The sequence below is a fragment of the Mobula hypostoma genome, chromosome 12, assembly GCF_963921235.1.
Source record: "Mobula hypostoma chromosome 12, sMobHyp1.1, whole genome shotgun sequence".
NCBI lineage: Eukaryota > Metazoa > Chordata > Chondrichthyes > Myliobatiformes > Myliobatidae > Mobula > Mobula hypostoma.
In genome coordinates, this window is record NC_086108.1 from 21866196 (window position 1) to 21881277 (window position 15082).

General features: G+C 39.3%; 1 protein-coding gene across 5 annotated transcripts in view; it reads left to right on the forward strand.

The window, feature by feature from the left end:
- The window catches only part of rasal2 (RAS protein activator like 2), a 418356-nt gene that overhangs the window by 57540 nt on the left and 345734 nt on the right, over positions 1-15082 (forward strand). Inside the window, exon 1 of one of the 5 annotated variants that reach the window (XM_063063738.1) lies at positions 2719-3300. The exons of 3 other annotated variants lie outside the window; for them this stretch is intronic. The gene's annotated coding sequence lies outside the window, so the exon portion shown is untranslated. Of the gene's footprint in view, positions 1-2718; positions 3301-15082 lie in introns of those variants that run through there. One more of the 5 variants, XM_063063742.1, reaches the window with a different exon arrangement.

The window sequence follows — 15082 nt, forward strand, 5'->3', positions numbered from 1 at the left end:
CTTTGCCTGACTCAAAGCCAGGAAAAAAACTGTTTTAAGTTGCTAAATATTTGCTTCTCTTCAAACTTCCTCAGGAATTTGCTGGCAAGTTCAGGCCTTACAGAATTGACTCTTGAATCTTATGAAATATTGTGTTTGGATCAGGATTGTGGTTGACTAAGAATCTAATATAAACGTGGTATAAATTTTTGCTCTTGGAAAAGTGTTTGTCATTATTTAATGCAGCAATTCAAACTGAACACAAAACAACAAGTACAGTTTTGCAAAGCTAATGTTCCAGATTTTTTAAGGTTTGGCATAGAAGTGACAATGTTACAATTATTCATTCAGCCAGGGAAGTGACGGGTAGGTAATTGGAAAATTTTTACTCTAAACATGATTTTTGTGGACTGTTCTCCTCAAAGCTCATGTTGTTATTTCATGTAATTCTGTGCTCCAGTTATGATTGAGTGAGGATCAAAATTGTGGTTACATTTCTCATGTCTCAGAGCTATATATTTTTGACAGTTGATGAACTCCTGTTTATCGTGGGATTGAAATCAGGAGAATTGTTTCATGAGCTGGTCTTTCTTCTATTATTTATCATACTAGTTGGGAACCTTTTCCAGCTCTGTTTAGGCGTAACAATGCAACCTCTCAGAAAACATGCTGGTGTACTGTGGTGTCAGATGAATCAATTTGTTTTGGATTGAAGTACAAGGCTAGCAATCAGGGGGCGTGGTGTAATATGCTAGAGTTCACATTCCATTACATGAGCTGGGTTGTTTACATTCAATTAAATAAATTGTGGAATTAAAAAATTCTCTCCAATAGTTTACCCATCACTGATGTAAGACTCACTGGTCTATAATTCCCAGGGTTATCCCTATTACATTTCTTGAACAAAGGAATAACATTTGCCACCTCCAATCATCTGGATGAGTTCTATGGCTAAAGCCCCAACAACCTCTTCCCTCAGTTCCTGTAGTGTGTAGACAAGTGGAAGAAAATGGTGGGAGTTCATGTGAATATGAGGAGAATAAAATAAAATTAATGTAAATGGATACTTGGTGGTTGTTGTGAGCTCACTGGACCCAAGTGTCTGTTTTAGCACCCTATGGATCTATGGATTTCTTACTCAGCACAATCACTAACAAGATATTGAGCCCATCACCACTCCCGATCCAGCATAGTCACGCCGAAACTGCACTTAATGTGAGTTTTTAACTTTTGGGGAAGTGCAGAGAAAGAAGAAAAAATAACAGAGGGGTTTTTGAATGACATTTAGTTTGGTGTGTTGTGAAAGGGTGTGTACACTTTAATTGAAACACTCCTTTCTAAAAGTTGCACTGCTTCTAGTTATGTTACTCATGAAATTTCTGGATTGTTAGATCAGAAATTTTGGGGATCTCCAGGCTGGAGTGAGCAAGGTTTAATCAAGGTTTTTCTTCCTGTAAATGTATACTTTGGTAATAAATTAATTAAAATGTTTGAATTAACGTACATTAAGCAGTTCTCTGCAAGCAAATTTAAAATTAACCAGCAATTAACTTCTAGCAATTTTGTCTTATTTCTCCTGTTTTCTCATTACCTTTACTTTTTTTTTGTAATTTCTATTCAAAATTATAAACTGACTTAAAGCTGCTTGAGTCTCAAATCCAGTTCAGTAGAACTGATTTTGGATCAGTGGTCTCTGAAGGCCCTTTTGTATCAACAATTTGAGGTTGTAAAACCATCAAGACAAGATCCAGATCTTTCCTAGACTAGCTGACTAGGCTTGAAGTGCCTGGAGAGTCAGTGCAGTCCTGAAAAGGTTAAGCAGCAAGCATGAGCTGGATGAACTTGATTTTCACAAGAAACATTCACATTTTTTTCTTAGTCTATGTTCTAATGGTGTGATTTTCCACACTGATGCTTTTAATATATTTCTTAAAGATGACTTTACAGAATGGTTGATTGAACCCTGGTCCATGTCTGTTCTTTTTCCAACACTTTTGCTCTCTGTCTTCCCTCTTCTTAGAACCATAAATGGATTCCTTTTATCCTTCAGTTGAATTTTTCCATCCTCTGTTATTCCCACAACCTTTACGATGATGCTACCTTCAAATACATCTTCTCCCTCTCATTAGGAAGTATTGCCTTAATGATCTGTTCTTAATTTGTTCCTAATAACTAGTCTGTATCCCATGGAGCAACACCTCAACTTTCAGTTATGCAGATTTTGCACCCGGATGAACTTCAGACTGAGTTCACCAATTTTATGTTACAAGTGTTTTATTGATTGCAGTGATTGATGTTGTCAGTTATAGGTACTTGTATATCGTATTTTATTTCTCCTTTTAACCATTAACACCACTTTTTGGTTTGCATCTCTCATGTCAATTAATCATTCATATTTGTAATCCTGTTAATAACCTTACTTCAAATTTTTACCTCCCACACATTTTGCAATCACATTATCTATGTATTTGCTTAAAACCAAATGTATTTTAAATTTTGGCAATTGCAGAAAAATAGTCCAAACTGAAAGCTTCACTGATTTCCCTCTACCGACAGTGAACATTTCCAACAGTTTCTGTTTTATATAGACTGCTTTTTTTTTAGATTTGTCAAGAAAAAGTGAATCCATACTGATCTGTGATGTGGGCAACTATTTCCTCAAGTGTTGAAAATGTAGTTCAAAACAGATGGAGGATAAATGCCTTTTCAGGGATGTACAGGGAGTTACTTTTCTATGAGTGGAGTTCAGGGAAGTACTAAAAGGAAGTGGTGTGCTGGGGCCACTATGAACAACAAACCTGCATGTGTAGCCACTGAAACTCCCTGTTTCACAACATATAGAGACCGACAATGGGAGAGTTTGTGTTCTCAGTTGGAATCTTCAGTTAAATTCTGCGGTGTCTCATGATTTATAAATTCAGACACAGTGGGGATTGAGATTTAATTTAGAACAACATGGCTGTAAAGTGTTCCATGTTATTTGAAGCACTTCCTGTATGTGTTTCATGTTTTCACATAACTCCTGTAGCAGGTGTATTTTTAGTAGCTGCTTTATCGGACTGGCTACTGTCACAGGAAATGTTTGAATTGGGAAACAGATGGCAATTGTGATACTGAAGTAAATGATTAAGGCATGTGCTGTTTCTGTTCATCTTTCCCTCGGCATCAATTTATCTATTAATAATTTAAACTTTGTGTTTACTACGGCTGTAGTAACATTTGTGTGCACGTAGAAACTTGAGTCAATGTTTCTGGAAGTTCGGTTCGTGAGTTCGGGCAAATGCAGATGGGCAGACGATGGCTGATCTGACGAGTGGGCAGGTAGGTAGTTTGTTGTGTAGTGTACTCTTCCTGCTTTTACACAGGGTTTCATTATGATGCCAGTGCATTCACCCAAGGTTTTTAATACGGTTTGAACGCTCCTTCACTAGACTGTGCAGGCGTGGGTCACAGATCGCTAAGAGTTAGTGGGGAAGGTATATTTTAAAGTTCATGAGTGCTTGCTCAACAGAATTGACTGAGTGTAATTAGAACCTCGATGCTGGGGATGTTGAACTTGGACGCTGTTGTGGGTTTGCTGTGATGTGGCTCCTCAGATAAGAGAAGCAGCTTACATTTTCCATTAGCTTTTATTTTTAGAGGGCAGCAAGGAAAAGTTGGTCAAAGCTGGAGGAAGGCCATTATCTCAGTGGATTAGCTTTATTTATTTGTCACATGTAAGTTGAAACGTACTGTGAAATGTGTCGTTTTTGTCAAATCAAATCAGCGAGGGTTGTGCTTAGTAACCAGCAAGTGTGCCACAGTAACCAGCAAGTGTGCCACGCTTCCGGCTCCAACATAGTATGCCCACAATTCACTAACCCTAAATGTATGCCTTTGGAATGTGGGAGGAAACCAGAGCACCCAGAGGAAACCTATACAGTCACAGGAAGAATGTTCAAGCTCTTTACAAACAGCACGTGGAATCAAATCCTGATCTTGCAGTTGGCGCTGTAAGGTGTTGCACTGAGTGCCTGCCTGCTGGTCAGATCTGGCATCTGCTGCCTGTCTATATTTGTGTATGCTCAGAGATCGAGCCAAGCTGCTTTACCTTACAAGTGTTGAGTGTAAAACCCATCCTATCATATGCTTCAAAAAACGAATCAGAAATGGCTTAGACCTTGGGTTCTGAGTGCACAGCAGTGCAGGCATCTCATCTTTCTACATTGGCTTTGCAGCTCACAAAACTGGAATGGAAACAAGTGAGGAACTGCTGAAGAAAAAGAGTGCAGCAGGGGAAAGCTCAATTTGAGATTGCAGACCATAACCTGCAGATTTTATTAAGGTCACAAGTAGCCAGTTATTTGTGTGTGTTAACTGAAGACCTTAAATTCCAAATTCACCCTTTATTGTACCAATGGAGGCAAAAGTGTTTCTTTAAAAAAATCACAATATTACAGCTCAAAAATATTTCTACATGTCAGCAACATAGTTCAATCAAGTTCTTAATTCTACTGTTGGAGGTGTTTAAAGCAGGTGAATTCCACTCAATAGCATCAGGACCTCCTTTTGGAGTTGAGGGGAAAGAGGGTAGAAGAAAAAATACCTAGTGAACATAAAACAACATTAGCAATTTTCCCAAAGGATACCAGTATTCTGTTCCCTTCAGAGTAATTGCATTGTTTGAAAATATTTTCACTCAGTTTCTGAATAGAAGTTTGAAGATGCTGTGCCTTAGAAGCCAGATATGGATTTATATTTTGAGTTGCTTGTCATAGTAAACGTGAAGAATACATGGGAAAGAACAATCAGCTAATGTGATAAGAGTGTAAATAAACAAATTGGTTCCTGCACTGACACATTTACATACTACTAATATAGTTGTTACTTTTGAATGGGAATAAATCTATTAGCTGTGCATTGGGAGAAGTTTCTTGAATATTGTAGCGATTTAAAGTTTAATGACCATTTAGATCAATGTGGCTAGAAAATAAAAATGCCAACATTATTAATCAGCAGTATTGTATTCTAAACATTATCACTACGGCACTGGAGACAGCTGGCAAAACACAGTTGCAAATTCTGTGGTAATGAGTTCAAGTCTTCCAGGGTTGTGTAAAATGCTTTGTTGCAACATATGTGGAGCATTATATTTTGCACTGTATTTTTAAAATTGATTAGCCTTTTTGGGGTTTAACATTTCTTGCAGAACCAGATTTGTACTAGTTCCGTCAAATTAGTGAGGAATCGGACAGTACTTGAAAGAGCACTTCATTTACTATGTGGCAAGAAAATCATTTTTCAAGCTGATACATAGGTATCATGGAAGTTCAGTTAAACTGCACGTTTTGATTTCAGCCAGACTCCATAAAGAATTCTGATGTGAAAAACCGAAAGTTGGAACTGTAACAAAATAAATGCAAGTTACATGCTATTGCTGATCTCTTTGAAGTCTTCAAAGTAAATTTGTTATCAAAGTACATATATACAACCCTGAGATTCATTTACTTGCGGACACACTCAGAAAATCCAAGAAGCACAACAGGATCAATGAAGGACCACCCCCAACAGGACGGACAAACAAGCAATATGAAAAAGGCAACAAACTGTGGAAATACAAAAAGAAATAATAATAATAATAAATAAATAAGCAATAAACACCAAAAACATGAGATGAAAAGTCCTTGAAAGTGAGTCCATAGTTTGTGGAATCAGTTCAGATTTGAGGTAAGCGATGTTATCCATGTTGGGTTCATGAGCCTGATAGCAGCATTGAGAGGAGAGCATGGCCTGGATGGTGGGTGTCCTTCATGTTGGATGCTGCTTTTGTTTCGTTGTGCTGCTTGTAAAAGTGCTCAGTAGTAGGGAGGGCTTTGCCTGGATGTTCTGGGCTCCATCCAGCACGTTTGTAGCCTTTTCTATTCCTGGCCATTGGTGTTTTGCATAGTTGATGCAACCAGTTAGGTTACTTTCCACTGTGCATCTATAGAAAGGTTTTATGGGGCATGCTAAATCTGTGTAAACCTCTCCGAAAGTAGAGGTGCAGTCGTGCCTTCTTTGTGAATCAGAGCAGCAACCATCTGTATACTGTATCTACAAAAATCACAACCTTTATGACTGAGAGCAATAGACAATGATTACAAGCATTAAATGACAATTTGAGAAGTTTTGTCTGGACCACTGTTGCTATTATCACTATAAGGGATAAGCTGCATTGGAGCATAAATAAGTTCTTTTCGGCCCAATAATTTGACCTCTTCTATATCTGTTTGCAGCCTTTGTACTTATTTTGCTTGTTTCAATAAATCTGTACAGTTCTTTCTTCTTCAGCCACTTTCTCAAATCACTTTTGGGCTCACTTGCTTCAATTCTGAACTGATTCCACAACCTACAGACTGACTACTCATGTTCTTGGTATTATTTATTTGTCTTTTTATTTATGCAGTTTATTTTCTTTAGCATATTTGTCCATATTTAGTTATACAGTTTTGTCATAAACTCTATTGTATCTCTTTGATTATGATGTCGGCTGGTGACACAGTGAGATCAGCGCCAGGCTCGAGAACGGAGGTTCCCAAGTTCAATCCAGTGACAGACCGCCTCCAAGCGTCCTCTCCAGTCGCGCCGGGTTGATGTCAAGCTCACAACTCGGCCTCGTAAAATAATACAGTGAAATGTCTGTGCGAGGAGTGGCGTCCCACACAGCCTTTCGAATTGTGCCTTGTAAGGCATGAAAATGCCCGATGCTGGCCTCTCAGGTCTGAGTCGAAGTCATCATCATCATATATCTCTTTATTTTTCTGTAAATATCTACAGTAAAATGAATCTCAATGTAATATATGGTGAAATATGTGTGCTTTGATAGTAAATTTATGTTGACTTTGAGATCATGATTTCTAGTGTATTATGCTTGGACAAGGGAGACTACAACAGGATGAGGGAGGAGTTGACTAAGGTTGATTGGGAGCACAGGCTATTATAGGACAGTTGAGGAACAGTGGAATGCATTCAAAGGCATTTTTCACAGTGCTCAACCAAAGTATATTCCAGTCAAAGGTAAGGACAGTAAGTGTGGGGAGAGCCAGCATTGGATAACGAAGGAAATAAAAGATAGTATCAAATTAAAAGCTCGTGTACCAATTCACAAAGAGTAGTGGGAGACTGGAGGATTGGGAAAACTTTAAAAAGCAACAAAGGACAATTAAACAAGAAATAAGAAAAGGGAAGATAGAGTATGAAAGTAAATTAGCACAAAATGTACAAACGGATAGCAAAAGTTTTTATAAATATATAAAGCGGTGGAGAGTGGCTAAAGTCAACGTAGGTCCCTTGGAAGACGAGAAGGGGAAATTGATATTGGGTGATAAAGAAATGGCTGAGGCATTGAATGACTATTTTGTGTCAGTCTTCACGGTGGAGGACACATCTAGTATGCCAAAGAATGATGTTATGGATAAAATGGGAGGTGAGGACCTCGATAAAATCACTGTCACTAAAGAGATAGTGATGAGCAAACAAGAGGACCTGAAGGTAGATAAGTCCCCTGGTCTTGATGGGGTAAATCCCAGGGTGCTGAGGGAATTGGGAGAGGTTATAGTAGACGCGTTGGTAATCATTCATCAAAACTCTCTAGACTCTGGGCAGGTCCCAGCGGATTGGAAGACGGCAAATGTCACACCACTTCTTAAAAAAAGGACATAGGCAAAAGACGTGCAACTATAGGCCAGTTAGCTTAACATCTGTAGTCGGGAAAATGCTTGAAGCTATCATTAAGGAAGAAATAGCGAAACTTTTAGAAAGGAGTGGTTTCGTTAAATAGACGCTGCATAGATTCAGAAAGGGCAGGTCCTGTTTGACAAACTTAGTGGAGTTTTTTGAGGACATAATGAGTGCAGTGGATAGAGGGGAACAGGTGGATGTTGTATGCTTGGATTACCAGAAGGCGTTCGATAAGGTGCTGCACAAGAGACTGATAAATAAGATATGGATTTATGGAGTCAGGGGAAGTGTATTGGTATGGAGAGTGGACTGGTTAACCAATAGAAGACAGAGAGTTGGTATAAATGGGTGTTTCTCTGGTTGGCAGTCAGTGGTGAGTGGGGTGCAGCAGGGGTCGGTGCTGGGCCCGCAGCTGTTTACCATTTACATTGATGATTTGGAAGGGGGGACTGATGACACTAAAGTGAGTGGAAAAGCAAATTGTACAGAGGATGTGGAGAGTCTGCAGAGGGATATAGATAGATTAAGTGAGTGGGCCAAGGTCTGGAAGATGGAATACAACGTTGGCAAATGCGAGATCATCCACTTTGGAAGGAATAATAGAAGAGCAGATTATTATTTAAATGGTGAAAGATTGCAACATGCTGTTGTGCAGAGGGACTTGGGAGTGCTTGTTCATGAATCGCAAAATGTTGGCTTGCAGGTACAACAGGTTATTAAGAAGGCAAGTGGAATGTTGGCCTTCATTGCTAGAGGGATTGAATTCAAGAGCAGGGAGGTCATGCTGCAACTATACAGGGTACTGGTGAGGCCACACCTGGAGTACTGTGTGCAGTTCTGGTCTCCATACTTGAGGAAGGATATACTGGCTTTGGAGGCAGTGCAGAGGAGGTTCACCAGGTTGATTCCAGAGATGAAGGGGTTAACCTATGAGGAGAGATTGAGTCACCTGGGTCTATACTCTCTGGAATGCAGAAGAATGAGAGGGGATCTTATAGAAGCATACAAAATTTTGAAAGGGATAGATAAGATAGAAGTAGAAAAGTTGTTTCTATTGGTAGGCGAGACTAGAACATTGCCTCAAGATTCAGGGGAGAAGATTTTGGATGGAGATGAGGAGAAACTGTTTTTCTCAGAGAGTGGTGAATCTGTGGAATTCTCTGCCTAGGGAAGCAATTGAGACTTCCTCACTAAATATATTTAAGATACAGTTAGATAGATTTTTACATAGTAGGGGAATTAAGGGTTATGGGGAAAAGGCAGGTAGATGGAGCTGAGTTTACGGACAGATCAGCCATGATCTTGTTGAATGGCAGGGCAGGCTCAATGAGCCGGATGGCCTTCTCCAGCTCCTATTCCTTATGTTCTTAAGTTCTTATGACAGCCATGACAGCACTTGACATCCAGTAGAGCTGCAGTTTATTCATAAGAATTTCTGAATGACTCTGATGTTAATAGCCCTGTTAAAGATGACAAAATTTAACTGCAATTATTAATACAGCTTGAAAATTAAACTTAACTAAAATATCAGTCCTTCTAAGTAATCAAGACCAATAAAACAAAATAATATTTAAAAAGCAGCCTTTCCATCCTAATATTTTGCCTTACACTCCCCATTACATCCAAGGTGTGTTGGATCTTTTATCAAGTCTGACTGGCACAACATCTAAGAAATGATTTCCCCAGACCTGGGTGAAGGGTACTTCTAGCAGAGTAAGAATCCTCTGTTGGACTTCACATAGAGTCTCGTGATCGAATGACTGGCAGATTTGACCTTCCAAATTTGAAATAAAACACTTATCTTTCAGATTTTGTTTATAAATTACACGTGTCAAGTATTTAGTGTTTGTGCAGTTTAATTTCCTGTTTCAATCTGTTATTTCTGATTCTTTTGTGCAAAGCTGAGACGATAATTTGCCACAATTTTATTTTAAGAATGCTTTTTTTCCCCTCATCCTTTGAATAGGTGCAGGACATCCAGAATCTTATAACTACTGAAATATACGTACTTTCTTTTGTTCTCAGAATGCTTTTAGCTGTAGGGTGTTGGGGATAGAAGACCTGTTTCTTAAAAAGTTTCCATTCCCTCAACCTTAAGTTTTCTTCTTCATTCTTTGATTAGATACCAACTGGAATATCACTGTAACTTCGCATACACTTGGGCCACCTGTTCTGCATGACAAACTGCAGCACCAGCCATTACCCATATTCAGTACGTGCAGGAAAAGGGAAAAGTCTTCATAAGCAATACAGTTGAACTATTGCAGCAGATTTCTTCAACAGCAAGAAGATATGTTGAAATAGATCTTATTAGAAATAAAATCTATAAAGTTCCTGCATGCAATCTGTAGCCATTCAATTGGTAGTACTTGAGTACAATGATTGATTAATGCGAAATTTTATTTTTGAACTTATTCAAATATACTCTCTTCTATTGAAAGCACTAGATCCTTTTTCATGCACTCCTCTTCTAACAGTTTCATGATGTGCATAATTTGGCACTTTTCAGAATATATCTTGTCACAGTATTTGTCTAAAAAATACAGGAGAAATGTTATTTTAAATTTTATGAAATATCTTTCTGTTCTGAAAGTGCTTATTAATTCTCTGGACCACTGATTTTTAGGTCTGAATATGTGATTGATTGTGAAAAATCCAACTTCTGTTCTTTTAAAGAATGCAGCTAAAAAAAAAGTTTGATGGGAAGTAGTTGTGACATCTCATTGCAGTCTGCATCTTCACTGGCAAATTTTGAAACTGCTATAGTGTGCACTATTGGCTTTCAAATTTGGTGCTCAACATGAAGTGCATGGGTTCAAAATCGGAGAAATGAGATTTTGTGTATTTAAAAGATGAATATGTGAAAACAAAACACATTAAAAACACATTTCCTTTTGGGACAAATTCAGATGATCATTCTAAGAACCAGTTCACAGTGAAAGGAATACAACCAATCTGAATACTGACCAGTCGTGCTGAAAAGGTAAAACAAAATCAAGAACCTTTCAGAATCTGATAAATCAATGAATGCTTACAAGTAACCTACTCTTGAACGCAAACACAAGAAAATCTACAGATGCTGGAATTTCAAGCAGCACGCACAAAATGCTGGTAGAACAGAGCAGGCCAGGCAGCATCTATAGGAGGAGGTACAGTCAATGTTTCAGGCCGAGACCCTTCGTCAGGACTAACTGAAAGAAGAGATAGTAAGAGATTTGAAAGAGGGAGGGGGGAGGGGAAAATGATAAGAAATGATAGGAGAAGACAGGTGGGGGAAGGATGAAGCTAAGAGCTGGGAAGTTGATTGGCTAAAGGGAAACAAAGCTGGAGACACAGGAGAAAGAAAGGGGAGGGAAGCACCAGAGGAAGATGGAGAGCGGGCAAGGAGTGATTGTGAGAGGGAAAGAGAGAGAGAAAAAAAGGAGGGGGGAATAATGAATGAATAAAGAAATAAAATAGGGGATGGGGTAAGAAGGGGAGGAGGAGCATTAGCGGAAGTTGGAGAAATCAGTGTTCATGCGATCAGGTTGGAGGCTACCCAGACGGAATATAAGGTGTTGTTCCTCCAACCTGAGTGTGGCTTCATCTTGACAGTAGAGGAGGCCATAGATTGACATATCAGAATGGGAATGGGACGTGGAATTACAATGTGTGGCCACTGGGAGATCCTGCTGTATATTGGTGAGAGTGCACCCGGTGCGGCCTTCTGTGTATTGGTGAGACTGGGAGTCTGTTTCGCTGAACTTCTACGCTCTGGCCGCCAGAGGAAACAGGATCTCCCAGTGGCCACACATTTTAATTCCACGTCCCATTCCGATTCTGATATGTCAATCCATGGCCTCCTCTGCTGTCGATATGAAGCCACACTGAGGTTGGAGGAACAACGCCTTATATTCCGTCTGGGTAGCCTCCAACCTGATCGCATGAACATTGATTTCTCCAACTTCCGCTAATGCTCCACCTCCCCTTCTTACCCTATCCTTTATTTATTTTTTCATTTATTATTCCCCCCTTTTTTCTCTCTCTCTTTCCCTCTCAAAATCATACCTTGTCTGCTCTCCATCTTCCTCTGCTGCTCCCCTCCCCATTTCTTTCTTCCATGTCTCCAGCTCTGTATCCCTTTTGCCAATCAACTTCCCAGCTCTTAGCTTCATCCTTCCCCCACCTGTCTTCTCCTATCATTTCTTATCATTTTCCCCTCCTCCTCCCTCTTTCAAATCTCTTACTATCTGTTCTTTCAGTTAGTCCTGACAAAGGGTCTCAGCCCAAAACGTTGACAGTACCTCTTCCTATACATGTTGCCTGGCCTGCTGTGTTTTACCAGCATTTTGTGTGTGTTGCTTAACCTACTCTTGAAGTTTTGAAAGAAAAATAATTGGAGTATGTTTTTGAACATGGGCCTCAGTGACTCGGATGAGGCACATTTAGCTAAGGACTATCTAAAATGTACCGTGTTTGATATTTTGGAGCAGCATTCAGTTCATGTCTCACAAACCAGTATCAACTGGCTACAGTGCCACACCACCAATCCAACCTTCCATTTGTTTCATCTTCAGACATTTGTTTTTGTCTTCACTCAATTTTGATCAGATTGGTTTTCAAGCCAGTTGAATCATAAAGAAGAGCCAGATGTGAAATCTGTGTGAGAAAGTAATACCTAGATGATGTGTGGCTGCTTAGCACTTTTATAGGGCCTTGACAGGCACTTGTGCAAGTGAGGTGTTCATATGGATGGGGAGCTTGCTGAATCTAGATATATCCATGATGTAAAGCATTTGGAGAAAGAAAAAATCCGGCTGTTCTGATGCATAGATCTCTCAAAGTAGTTGTATGAGAAAAGTGCATCCTTTTGCTCTTTTGCTTTGTGTTACTTTTTTGGTACCAGGGTTAAAACTTGCACTCAACATTTGTAGAATATTAAGTGGGTATGTTCTTTTTAATTCACTTTAAGTGATGTTGTTTCACTGCCAAGGCCAGCATTAATTTTTCATTATTTGATAAGGTGGTGGCGAGGCTCCACCAAGAAGAGCTGCAGAGCATCAGTTGAATGAATTCCTATAGTGTTATTGGGCAGAGTGTTTCAGGATTCATGTTCTCTCATAAGAAACTTGGGTCGTGTAATTACTACTCATCTGCCTTAATGGAGGAAGTTGTGGGTTTGAGAGGTACTATCAAAATAGCCTTGGTGAATAATGGCTTTGGACTTTGTGTGGCACACTACAGACTTAGTGCATCAAAGTGGAGGAGGGGAATATTTTGTGGAGGTGTATGGAGTACCAATCAAGGATATCACTTTGTCGTGGATGGTGTAGGATCCAACTGTTTGCCATTTTCTTTGCAGTTTAACCATTAATTATCTGCTTGCATTTTATAATTTTAAGAATGCTTTTTTTCCCCCTCATCCTTTGAATAGGTGCAGGACATCCAGAATCTTATAACTACTGAAATATACGTACTGTTTTATATTTTCTTTTTTTGGAACACTCTGCCACTCTGACTTTGGAATTTTGGAAAGCTTCTTTGTCTTTCATTAAGTGGCTAGTATTTTCTTATTGGTTAACTTTTTAATACAGTATTGGTTAAGTGTGTTGGCACGTGGCCAAGTGGTTAAGGCGTTCGTCTAGTGATTTGAAGGTCGCTAGTTCGAGCCTTGGCTGAATGGGTCCTAATGCCCTTCCCTTGGAAAACCGGTGGCGTGGAGAGGGGAGACTTGTAGCATGAGCAACTGCTGGTCTTCCATACAACCTTGCCCAGGTCTGCGCCCTGGAAACCTTCCAAGGTGCAAATCCATGGTCTCATGAGACTAACAGATGCCTATAAATTGGTTAAGTATATTCTAATTGTATTATTATCTATAGAATGGAACTTTCCATGATGGTATAAAAGTAGCTGTTTTGTGCTAGGCCCCATCTTTTTCTTCTTTAGATCCTTTCTTCAAGTAATAAGACCCCCCCCCCAGTCATTGTTCCGTTCTTGTTCTCTTTGTTCTATCAACTCCTATTAAAATGATCATGAAGCAACAGATTTTATGCCTCATTCCTGACTTCTAAAAGAACCTTAGATTTAAACACTAGAATCCCAACAAACTGGAGTAGTTAGTGATGATCTTCCAAAGCTTAAAATTTGTTACACTTGAAGACAAATAGAGAGATTTTTTAGTGTACGACAAAAGGGGTAAGAACTTCCTCTGTTCCTCTGCTGTCTGAGAGAAAAGTTCTGGCTTCAAATATCAGATGGATATCAGGATTGAGAACTTCTGTGCTGCTATTTGAAAGAGAAACAGCTGTCGAAGTATTGGTTGCAATCTATTTGGTCCTAACCTATTTGGTTACAATCTATTTTGGTCGCATGACAATCTATTTTGGTATCTGGTGAAAATTGTGGTTGCACAATCTACTTGGTTGTAATCTATTTGGATCATGATCTATTTGCTGGATCAATCTGGTTGTTGGATCAACTTATAGCGACAAAGTGGATTTCTTACAGTTGTAGAAACTTTTGTCAAGAATGAGCAACTGCTAAAAGAACTTATGGATGTCATACAGCTGCCATCAGAAGTTGCTGTATTAAAATGTAAAAGCTACTACCGTACAAACAGCAAAAACTTTGATCAAGGGCTATATTCCCAGATTGGGAATGGCCATGTCATATCGATGCTGACCAAGGAGCACATTTCACTGCGAGTGTTCGTCAGGAATTATGTCAACTGATGAACATTGAATGGTCTTTTCATTGTCCACATCATCCAGACTCATCTGGATAAATTGAACGAATGAATGAGACCATTGAGAGATTGACTAAGTATCATAAGGAAAGTATACTATGGCCTATGGTCTTGTGTACCAAGAAAACAAAACTATGTCCATTTGAAGTCGTTACTGGGTGTCCTATGTCACTGCTGGGAGCCCTCAATCTGAGAGAGGCAGACAATTTAGTTAACAATTGTGTGAAATTAATCCAAGCTGTACAGTCAGCTCTCAAAGGGTTTCTGCTGCTTGGGAAGACCTAACAGAAGGAGGACACACCCTGATTCCTGATGAGTGGGTTCTGATTAAGAAACCTCATAAGGAAGTACAGGGAGTTTGATGGAAAGGTCCTTATCAAGTGCTGTAATTACCAACAGTGAAAGTAGAAGATAAAAGTAAGTGGATACATGCCAATCACTGCAAGTGAATGGAAGTGCTGTCTGGCAAAGACAATAAATGCTATGGTTAATGTACTGGTCACCTCTGTCACTGTGGCTATGCTGCTGGGTTACAGTGAGCAAATCACTAACCAGCTGGAAGACTTCAAGCAAGTCACCAACCACTGGATATTGTAAAGTTTATTCCAGTATTATTTGTTGTTGTTATATTTTTGCCAATTTTTCCCTAAAGATGTGCTAGTTTAGATGATTATACAGGTT